This window comes from Orbicella franksi, chromosome 4, assembly GCF_964199315.1.
Source record: "Orbicella franksi chromosome 4, jaOrbFran1.1, whole genome shotgun sequence".
In the NCBI taxonomy this organism is placed as follows: domain Eukaryota; kingdom Metazoa; phylum Cnidaria; class Anthozoa; order Scleractinia; family Merulinidae; genus Orbicella; species Orbicella franksi.
The window spans coordinates 27,646,019-27,658,091 of record NC_138148.1 but is presented as its reverse complement, the minus strand read 5'-3'; positions in this window follow the sequence as shown (position 1 = coordinate 27,658,091).

Sequence of the window (12,073 nt, the reverse complement as noted above, 5' to 3'; positions counted from 1 at the left end):
AGCATGTTCACTATAACAGGGTTTCGTTGTATCAAGGTTCTTTTCCGTATAGTCTACTATTACTGGGGCCATGAAAATCATTCGTTATACTGAGGACCTCATCATATAGAGGTTCATTAAATCGAGGCTCCACTGTACTAACCATATTCCTTCCAAAGGTAAATATTGAAAATTGAGTTTTATTACTCATTTAGGTTATTAGCCTAAGTTGGAATTTGTTTGCATGTCTACATGAAGTTATCTAATCAGTTCATTCTGTTTGTTCAGAGTGGCTATTGGCTATTAGCCACTCTTTTCAGGTTAAGTGCTGAAAATTCAGAACAATGTTGAATTTGATACTCAAATTTTGATTGGATTAATTAACGCATAGAAAGCTTGCACCATATCTAGCAAAAATTAAAGGCTTCTAGAGCTTGCCTACCTTTTTCAGTGCAAAGTGAAACATAATCAGTAACCTTGAACATTGTTGCTTGAATCGTTTTGAATGTTTGTAAGCCCACAAACTCTGGCTCTCACATCCTTTCATACTTTGTTTGCACTTTAAACTTGATTAATGTGCAACACAACTCTCTCTTCTCTCAAAGGCATCTTAAGTATGTTTTTGCATGCAGTAGAAACCCAGGTGCTTACAGTGTAGCTTTCCAAATGTGATAAAACCTTTTGGTCATCAATTCTGTCGACACTTAGTGTTGATCTCAGGACTCGGTTTGAATTTTCAGCTCTTTGTCTTGAGGTTACCCTATATATTTCAGAGTGTTTTGCACCCACACCATTTAGCATGTCTAGTTAAAGCCAATAAAGCTGGCTATCAATCTACACGTACATCTACATGTATACCAAGAATTTTGAAATAAAATGAATTGTCAAATTTTTCAGGGTTTCTCTATGCGAGCGTCCAAATCACTTTTTGAAAGCTAAGTCAGAGTGAGTCTGCCTCAAATTTTGGACAGTAGCTAGTTTATCATCCATGTCTATTAATTTTTATTTTGAAATATTTTTTCTCTGAGAGTGATTTTTGAATGATCACTCCACCATTCTTTAATCCTGGTTTGGAAATGTTCTGTAACTTTTTACTGCGATTGAATATGGTAACACGCAGGCAATTTTTTTAGTGTTTTGTGTCCAGAAACTGAGAAACAAATTAAATTAACAAGAAACAAAGTTCGCTTTGACTTGTACATGTAGCTTTCAAAATGTGATAATAATAATAATAATGGTTTGGACGCCAGCACTAAAATGTCTAGAAAAATTTGGCGATTCATTTTATTTGAAAGTCCTTGGTATAGTTTGATAGCCAGCTCTATAAGTTTTAATTTGATATGGGGTTTACATACAGTGTCTACAGATTAAATCGGATGCACTACATCCCTTTTGAGTGAGACACTTCTAAAGGTATATGGTAATGTTAAGAGGATTCCGATTGTTGAACCAAATAATAATGATGTTAAATATGCAAAGTAGCAATTCATTAATTCATCCTTAATTCTCTTTCGTGACATAGCAGCATCTAGTTCTAAAGTTTGCATACAAAATGTAAGTGTTTTTTAGACTGCTTCTCAGATGATTCCTTCTGCTTGTTCATAGTATAGCAGCATCTAGTTAGAAAGTTGTATGCAAAATGTTAAAGAAGAGTGGTTTTCAGACTTTGCTTCTCAAATGCTTCATTTTCCCCTTTCATAACACAGCAGCATCTAGTTATAAAGTTTGCAAAAAAAATGCTCTAGTGTTTTTTAAAGACTTTGCTTCTCAGATGGTTATGCTTTTTCATAACAAAGCAGCATGTTGATATAAAGTAAATGCATACAAAATGTTATGGTGTTTTTTTAGGTTTTGCTTCTCAGATGGTTCCTTATACTTTTTCATAACATAGGGTCTTGGCAATGTAAATTCTTCCATAGTTTGATGAAAATAAACATACACGAACAAGTAACAATATAAGTTTTATTATTTATAAATAAAGTATAAAATTTGAAATGAAATGAAGATGTCATAACGGCAGTTGTTTACTTTTGTTGGGATAACATACATATTAAATAAATAAAATAAATAAATAAATAAATATTGTCCTGGTAATTTTCTTTCTTTTGGGTGGGTTTTGTTAGGAATCCAAAGGAATTAAAAAGTGTGTCAGTTACACATGGCAGTTTGAACACAGTTTGGGGGATATACAAGCTTTGGTAAGGGTCCTCAGTACTTGGCGTCAGTATTCGATCACGTGTTCCAGTCGAACAGGAGACATGAATTGAAGTGTGTCGTTTAGGATACCTTAAAACCTCACGTATGCCTCAGTATTCAAACATGAACGCGTTTCACACTTCGCATGAGTCCCGTGTCCCAGTCGAACACCACAGAACACCTGAAGTGTGTCGTTCAGAATACCTTAAAACCTCACGTATGCCTCAGTATTCAAACATGAACACGTTTCATACTTCGCATGAGTCTCGTGTCCCAGTCGAACACCACAGAACACTTGAAGTGTGTCGTTTCGAATACCTTAAAACTTCACGTATGCCTCAGTATTCAAACATGAATACGTTTCATACTTCGCATGAGTCCCGTGTTCCAGTCGAACACCACAGAACACTTGAAGTGTGTCGTTTCGAATACCTTAAAACGTCACATATGCCTCAGTATTCAAACATGAACACGTTTCATACTTCGCATGAGTCCCGTGTTCCAGTCGAACACCACAGAACACTAGAAGTGTGTCGTTTCGAATACCTTAAAACGTCACGTATGCCTCAGTATTCAAACATGAACACGTTTCATACTTCGCATGAGTCTCGTGTTCTAGTCGCACGCTTCGAAACACACGCGTGTTGTCTGACTGAACTACGCGGTAGCGTATATTATCTGCATAAAACCCGTTCTTGGCGACGCAAGACATCTTTGGCTGTGAAAAATGTGACATGACTTTCGTATTCATAGCGTGCGATTCTCGATAATTGGAGCATACTTGACGTATTCATTAGTATTCGAAGACGTTCACGTCAGAAGTGGCGTCGTACATCTCGTGTTCCAGTCGCAAACTCTCGAACGACTGAGAGTATTCGAAAATGTTCGAGTCATAAATGATCGCTATATCTTCGAAGAACATCTAATGCAACATTAATCTACCAAAACGTGGCCCGTATGATTTATCGAACACTTCGAGTCATTCACGAGTATTAAATTTGAATACGGAAAAACAGGCCGGATTCCTATAGAATATTCCAGGTGTATTTCGAGTCAGCCGCAATCGAATACGTCAGAACATTGCGGCACACGCGGCGTACGCCGATCCGTATTCGAGCGAATTCGGGCCCGAATATTTGGCTTTTCGCGCAGTGTTTTTCTCTCGTAAGTTCTCGCGCGTTTAGAGATGCGCCACACGCGTTTTAGCTGCGGGGATCCCAACCAATGCTTACCTAACTTTTTAAAGATGCTACTTTTAGCCCTTCCCCAAATCTACACACGTGTATTTCACTTGTCAAAGTGCTCAAAGTCACCAACACATGGCTACAAAGACGTGATTTTAACCAACTTTGGGTCGATTTTTAGAATTTTGGCGATATTTCCGAGTGGCAAGGGCTCTAAACTAACTCGAGAGGACTTTGGTTTTTTGTGAAATGGGCAAAGAAAAAATTTTTAGACGCTTGGCTATTAGCAGTCTGGCCGAAATATAGCCACTTAGTGACTAGAAAGACGCTCAGATCTGACTACGCGCGGCGCGATTTTGGCCAACTTTGGGTCGATTTCCAGGAACTTGGGCGGTAATTCCGAGTCCCAGGGACTCTAAACCAATTTGGAAAGACTTTAGTTTTGAGTAAAATGGACAGAGGACAAATTTTTGAAGGCTTGGTTCTGAGCAGTCTGGCCCAAATATAGCCACTTAGTGATAGCCACTTAGTGATTAGAAAGTCGCCGAAACCGAGCTACGCGCAGCGTGATTTTGACCAACTTTAGGTCGATTTTTAGGAACTTGGGCGATATTTCCGTGTCCCAGGGACTCTAGACTAACTCGAGAAGACTTTGGTTTTCAGCGAAATGGACGGAGGGAAAATTTTTAACGCCTAGTTATAAGCAGTCTGGCCGAAATATAGCCACATGGTGACTAGAAAGTCGCCTAGAGTGGGCTACGCGCACCGTGATTGTGACCAACTTTGGATTGATTTCCAGGAACTTGGGCGATATTTCCGAGTCCCAGGGACTCTAAACTAATTCGAGAAGACTTTGGTTTTCAGCGAATTGGACAGAGGAAAAATTTTTGTACGCTTGGTTATGAGCAGTCTTGCCGAAATATAGCCACTTAGTGACTAAAATGTCGCCGACACCGGACTATGCGCAGCGTGATTTTGACCAACTTTGGGTCGATTTCCAAAAACGTGGGCGATATTTCGGAGTCCCAGGGACTCTAAACTAATTTGCGAAGACTTTGGTTTTCAATGAATTGGACAGAGGAAAAATTTTTAAACGCTTGGTTATGAGCAGCCTAACCGAAATATAGCCACTTACTGACTAGAAATTCGCCGTGACCGGGCTACGCGCTGCGTTATTTTAACCAACTTTGGGTCAATTTTTATGAACTTGGGTGATATTTCCGAGTCCCAGGGACTCTAAACTAATTCAAGAAGTCTTATTTTTATTAAAAGAGACAGAGGAAAAATCTTTAAACGCTTGGTTGTGAGCAGTCTCACCAAAATATAGCCCCTCCTTAACTCACTTAGTCTCTAGGAAGTCGCCGAAACCGGCCTGCGCACAGCGTGATTTTGACCAACTTTAGGTCGATTTTTAGGAACTTGGACGATATTTCCGAGTCCCAGGGACTCTACACTAACTCGAGAAGACTTTGGTTTTCAGTGAAATGGACGGAGGAAAAATTTTTGAACGCTTAGTTATAAGCAGTCTGGCCGAAATATAGCCACTTAGTGACTAGAAAGTCACCTAGAGTGGGCTACGCGCACCGTGATTGTGACCAACTTTGGATCGATTTGCAGGAACTTGGGCGATATTTCCGAGTCCCAGGGACTCTAAACTAATTCGAGAAGACTTTGGTTTTCAGTGAAATGGACAGAGGAAAAATTTTTAAACGCTTGGTTATGAGCAGTCTGGCCGAAATATAGGCCCTCTTTAACTCACTTAATGACTAAAAAGTCGCTGAGACCGAGCTTCCCGCACCCTGCTTTTGACCAACTTTGGGTTGATTTTCAGGATTTTGGGCGATATTTCCGTGTCCCAGGGACTCTAATTCGACTTAAAGTTGGTCAAAATCACGCTGCGCGTAGCCCGGTCTCGGCGACTCTCTAGACAGAGTCACTAAGTGAGTTAATATCAAGACCAGACTGCTCATACTGCGTTCAAAAATGTTTTCTTTTCTGTTCATTTTACTAAAAACCAAACTCTTTTCGAAGTAGTTTAGAGTCCCTAGGACTGGGAATTATCGCCCAAGTTCCTGGAAATCGACCTAAAATTTCTCAAAAATAACGCTGTGCGTAGCCCGGTGTGGGCGACTTTTTAGTCACTAAGTGAGTTAAAGAGGGGCTATATTTCGGCCAGACTACTCATAACCAAGGGTTCAAAAATTTTTCCTTTGTCCATTCCACTGAAAGTTTAAGTCTTTTCGAATTAGATTAGAGTCCCTGGGACTCAAAAATATCACCCAAGTTCCTGGAACTCGACCCAAAGTTGGTCAAAATCACGGCTGCGCGTAGCCCAGTCTCGACGACTTTCTAGTCAATAAGTGGCTCTATTTCGCCCAGAATGCTCATAACCAAGCGTTCAAAAATTTTTCCTTTGTCCATTTTACTGTAAACCAAAGTCTTCTCGAATAAGTTTAGAGTCCCGGGACTCGGAAATATTGCCCAAGTTCCTTGAAATCGACCTAAAGTTGGTCAAAATCACGCAACGAGTAGCCCGGTCTCGGCGACTTTCTAGTCACTAAATGAGTTAAAGAGGGCCTATATTTCCGCCAGACTGCTCATAATCAAGCGTTTAGAAATTTTTCTTCTGTTCCTTTCACTGAAAATCAAAATCTTGTCAAATTAGTTTACAGTCCCTAGGACTCGGAATTATCGTCCAAGTTCCCGGAAATCCCCCAAAGTTGGTCAAAATCACGTTGCGCGTGGCCAGTCTTGGCGACTTGAGGACTGTTTAAATCGGTAGACTTCCATTAGTGAAAAACACGTGTGTAGATTTGAGAAAGGGCCAAATCTAGCATCTTTAAAAAGTCGACTAGGCGTAGTTTGAGATGCCGACACCGAAGTCGCGAGTGTGGCTCATTTCTAAACACGCGAAAACACGAAAGAAAAAAATAAATAACTGAGCGAGAATCTCCAACCCAAGTATTATCCAAAGCGGCAGCCTACCTTAAGTGAAATACAAGTGTATAGATTTAAAGAAAGGCTAAAAGTAGCATCTTTAAAAAGTTATATAACCATTGGTTGGGATTCCCTCACCTAAAACGCAAATGTGGCGCATCTCTAAATGCGCGGAAACTTACGAGAGAAAAGAAAGTTGATATGGGCGAGAATCTCCATCCCAAACACTGTCCAAATCAATAGACTTCCACAAGTGAAATAAACGTATGTGGATTTAAGAAAGAGCCAAATGTAGCATCTTCGAAAAGTCCAGTAAGCATAGTTTGAGATGCTGACACCGAAATCGCGAGTGTGGCGCATCTCTAAACGCGTGAGTACTTACTAGAGAAAAGAAAGTTGATATTGGCTAGAATCCCTTACCCAAACACTGTCCAAAAAGATAGACTTCCACAAGTAAAACACAAGAGTGTAGATTGGGGGAAAAACTAAAAATAGCATCTTTAAAAAGTTAGGTAAGCATTGGTTGGGATCGCCGCACCTAAAACGCGAATGTGGCGCATCTCTAAACGCGCGAGAACTTATTAAAGAAAAGAAAGTTGATATCGGCGAGAATCTACAACACAAACACTCTCTAAATCGATAGACTTCAACAACTGAAAAAACACGTTTGTAGATTTGAAAAAGGGCTAAATCTAGCATCTTCAAAAATTCCAGTAAGCATAGGTTGAGATGCCGACACTGAAATGGCGACTGTGGCGTATCTCTAAACGCGCGAAAACACGCGAGAGAAAAAACAATACATAGACGAGAATCTCCAATCCAAGCATTGTTCAAAGCAACAGGCTACCACAAGCGCAAATACACGTGTGTAGGTTTGAGAAAGGTCCTAATCTAGAATCTTTAAAAAGTCCCGTAAGCATAGCTTGAGATCACGACATCAAAACCGTGGTTGTGAAGCACCTCTGAACGCGCGAGAACTTACTACAGAAAAGAAAGTTGATATGAGGGAGGGCTAAAAGTAGCATCTTTAAAAAATTAGGTAACCATTGGTTTGGATCCCCGTATATGAAACGGGAATGTGGCACATCTAAACGCACGAGATCTTACGAGAGAAAAGAAAGTTGATATCGGCGAGAATTTCTCATCCAAGCACTGTCGAAATTGACAGATTTCCACAAGTGATATACACGCGAACAGATTTGGAGGAGGGCTAAACGTAGCATCTTTAAAAAGTTTGGAAAGCATTCGTTGGGATCCCTGCACCTAAAACACGAGTGTGGCGCAACTCTAAACGCGCGAGAACTTAAGAGAGAAAAGAAAGTTGATATGGGCGGGAATTTCCAACCGAAACACTGTCCAAATCAATAGACTTCCACAAGTGAAACACACGTGTGTAGATTTAACGGAGGGCTAAAAATAGCATCTTTAAAAGCTAGGTAAGCATTGGTTGGGATCGCCGCACCTAAAACGCGAATGTGGCGCATCTCTAAACGCGCGAGAACCTACGAGAGAGACGAAACTTGATATAAGCGAGAATCTCTTACCCAAGCACTGTCCAAATCGATAGACTTCCACAAGTAAAACACACGTGGGTAGATTTGGGGGAGGGCAAAAAGTACCATCTTTAAAAAGTCTTCTAAGCATCGGTTGGGATCCCCGCGCCTAAAACGCGAGTGTGGCGCATCTCTAAACGCGCGAGAACTTACGAGAGAAAAGAAAGTTGATATGGGCGAGAATCTCCAACCCAAACACTCTCTAAATCGATAGACTTCCACAAGTGAAATACACGTGTGTAGATTTTATGAAGGGCCAAATCTACCATCTTTAAAAAGTCCAGGAAGATCAGTTTGAGATGCTGACACCGAAATCGAGGATGTGACGTATCTCTCATTGCGCAAAAACAAACGAGAGAACAAAATTTAAAAAGGCGAGAATCATAAACCAAAGCATTGTCCAAAGCGAGAGACTACCACAAGTAAAATACACGTGTGTAGATTTGAGAAAGGGCCAAATCTAGAATCTTTAAGAAGTCCAGTAAGCAGAGTGTGAGATCCCGACACCAAAACCCCGAGTATCGCGCATCTCTAAACGCGCGAGAACTTACTAGAAAAAAAGAAAGTTGAAATGGGAGAGAATCCCCTACCTAAGCACTATCCAAATCGATGGACTTTCACAAGTAAAACACAGGTGTGCAGATTTTAGAGAGGGCTAAAAGTAGAAAGGAAAGGGCTAAATCTAGCATCTTAAAAAAGTCCAGTAAGCATAGTTTGAGATGCCGACACTGAAATCGCGACTGTTGCATATCTCTAAACGCGCGAAAACACGCGAGGGCAAAAAATACAAATAGGCGAGAATCTTCAACCTAAGCATTGTCCAAAGCGACAGACTACCACAAGTGAAATACACGTGTGTAGATTTGAGAAAGGGCCAAATATAGCATCTTTAAAAAGTCCAATAAACATAGTTTGAGATGCCGACACCAAAACCGTGAGTTTGGTGCATCTCTAAACGCACGAGACCTTACTAGAGAAAAGAAAGTTGATACGGGCGAGAATCTCTTACCCAAGCACTGTCCAAATCGATAGACTTCTACAAGTGAAATACACGTGTGTAGATTTGAGGGAAGAGCTATAAGTAGCATCTTTAAAAAGTTTGGTAAGCATTGGTTGGGATCCCTGCAGCTAAAACGCGAGTGTGGCGCATCTCTAAACGCGCGAAAACTTACGAGAGAAAAGAAAGTTGATATAGGCGTGAATCTTGCACCCAAACACTCTCTAAATCAATAGACTTATACAAGTGAAATACACTTCTGTAGACTTAAGAAGGGGCCAAATCTAGCATCTTCAAAATTCCATTAAGCATAGTTTGAGATGCCGACACCGAAATCGCGAGTGTGGCGCAATAGCTGGTTTTCACATGACGTCACTAAAATTCAAACTGCAAAACTGTTGATCTTCCTGAGATTTTACTTTAATGATGTATAAGAGCAGCTGAAAACTAATATTCATACAAATTTTCGCTCCGAATGAGTTCTTGGTTTTGTGATACTACGCTTGAATTTCGAAGCTTTTGCGTGACGCGGCATTTACATGACGGCGTCATGATGGTTAAAAAAGTGACTTATTTCGGGGAATTTGGCTATCTGAACAGTTCATGTCTTAGAAAAAGTACTATTTTAATGTTTAAGAGTTCCTCGAGGGATAAATTTACGTTTTTGTAGCAAAACTCAGTGACAGATGTTTCTGTTGGTTTCCGGCCGCCATGTTGGTGCCCATATGGATGGGCACCAGCATGGCGTCTGCATACAAATCTCTATAAATTTGAGTAGAATATTTCTCCGCATATCTTGCACAAGAAAAATTGCTGTGACCAGAATCTTGGCGAGAGTCTTTGCATATTTACATTCGTTCATTTCCCAGATTCTGGACTTAATCTATTGAACGGTTTTGATTTTGATTTTGATCTATTTTAAATGGCGTGACACTGAAAACCCGCAATTCTAAATTCGGGAAAACACGCGAGAGAAAAAAAAAAATCTAAATGGGCGAGAATCTCCAACATTGTTCAAAGCGACAGAGTACCACAAGTGAAATACACGTGTGTAGGTTGAGAAAGGGCCAAATCTAGCATCTTTAAAAAGTCCAGTAAGCATAGTTTGAGATCCAAACACCAAAACCGCGAGAGTGGCGCATCTCTAAACGCGCGAGAACTTACGAGAGAAAAGAAAGTTGATATGGGTGAGAATATCCAACCCAAACACTGTCCAAATCGATGGACTTCCACAAAATAAAGAAACGTGGTAGATTTGGGGAGGGCTAAAAGTTGCATCTTGAAAAAGTTAGGTAAGCATTGGTTGGGATCCCCGCTGTTAAAACGTGAGTGTAACGCATCTCTTAACGCGCGAGAACGTACGAGAGAAAAGAAAGTTGATATAGGCGAGAATCTCTTACCCAAACACTGTCCAAATCGAACAACTTCATCAAATGAAATACACGTATGTAGATTTGGGAGAGGGTTAAAAGTAGCATCGTTAAAAAGTTAGGTAAGATTTTTTTGGGATCCCCGCACCTAAAACAAGAGTTTGGCGTATTTCTAAATGCGCGTGAACTTACGAGAGAAAAGGAAATTAAGTTGATAGGGGCGAGAATCTCTTACCCAAGCACTGTCCAAATCGATAGACTTCCTGAAGTGAAATACACGTGTGTAGATTTGGGGCAGGGCTAAAAGTAGCATCTTTAAAATGTTAGGTAAGCATTGGTTGGGATCCCCGCACCTAAAACGCGAGTGTGGCGCATCTCTAAACGCGCGAGAACTTACGAGAGAAAAGAAAGTTGCACGGCACGAAAAATCGCCTTTACCGCGCGTCAAATGTGTTGTTAAAGGTTTTGTAAAGGTCGCCTTTGCACGCTTTTGACGATCTGTGACGCGAATCAAAGATCATCTGTGAATAAACCTTTACCCCCAAATCAAAGGCGTGAAAGGCCGTTTTTACTCACCTTTGAACGCCTGTGTTTTTAGGGTTAAAGGTGATCCTTTGATAGGCCTTTGCGCACTGTCAAAGGCGGGTCAAAAGTGTAATCAAATTTGTCTGCGATTCGAGTCAAAGGTTTGCTAAAGACGTGGTCGAAGATGCCTGTGACGCAGGCCAAAGGTTTGTCAAAGGTACTCTGCGCGTTCCGCGTTCGCGCGTCTCGCCCGAACTTCTCGCTCGCGCTCCTCTTTCGCGCTGCGCCACCGTTGATCACGTTTCGCGCGATCCACATCTTATACGCTTTTTTCTGCTTGCTGCACTAGCTTTGTAGCTCCGCATACGAAAGATGCAATTAGATCCGTACTCTTGATTTGTCTGACAAGTTTTGAAGAATATATCAGCTTTAATGAGGTTATTTTGTACCAAACTATTGACAAATGTTAACGGAAAAGCGGCCCGGAAAGATCATTGCGCCTACTTTTAAGAAAATAAATGTTCAACTTCATCTCAGTTTCAATTTTTTCCCCCGTTTTTATCAAGAGTAAATACCTTCAAGTACCTTACATAAATGTTTTGGGCTTCAGGTTTCAAAAAGCCACGTTGCAGGCTTGGTTTCAAATTACACGTAATGAGACTGATCATAAGGAAAACATTGTCTTGTCTATCGTGAAAACAACAGTCAACAAATCTTCCATGGTACAAAGTGCATTTATCTAACATTGAAGTACTACGGCTAAATTCTCAGTTCCTTAAATTTACTAGACCAGACTAGACAATAGGGAAGACAACCGCAAAATTTCGGGAAAGATATAGAAAACTTCGCACAAAAGTCAACTAGTGTATGAGCGTCCTTTCCAGATGGCACGTACAGTCCGTTGCATGGAACTCCTTATGTTTTGGCAGTTCTCCTTTTCTGCTTCTTGCACTTGCTCATTCTTACATTATAAGTGGAATGGAATACAGTGTTTTCCACTTCTTTCTCATCAAAGTGGTTAAACTGCCTTGTTGGGGGTCAATGCCAACTAAATCCCCATGATTTCTAGGGAAGACACATTTTGACAAAGTCTAAGGCGTTGACGAAATTAATCAATGCATCTTCACTGGATAAGTCCATCCTGTCGACCACTGCTTGTCCGCATTTGTCTAAACAGAAGCAAACAGACAAAAACGTCGGAAATGAATATTAAGGGTGAATCTTGGCATTCTATTCCTTAAAGTTTGCCTATAGCTTTTGCTAATATCACATTAATAAAACGTGACCAATCAGATCATTACTCCTCCTCCGAATAGTTTGTGCTTCTGTCAA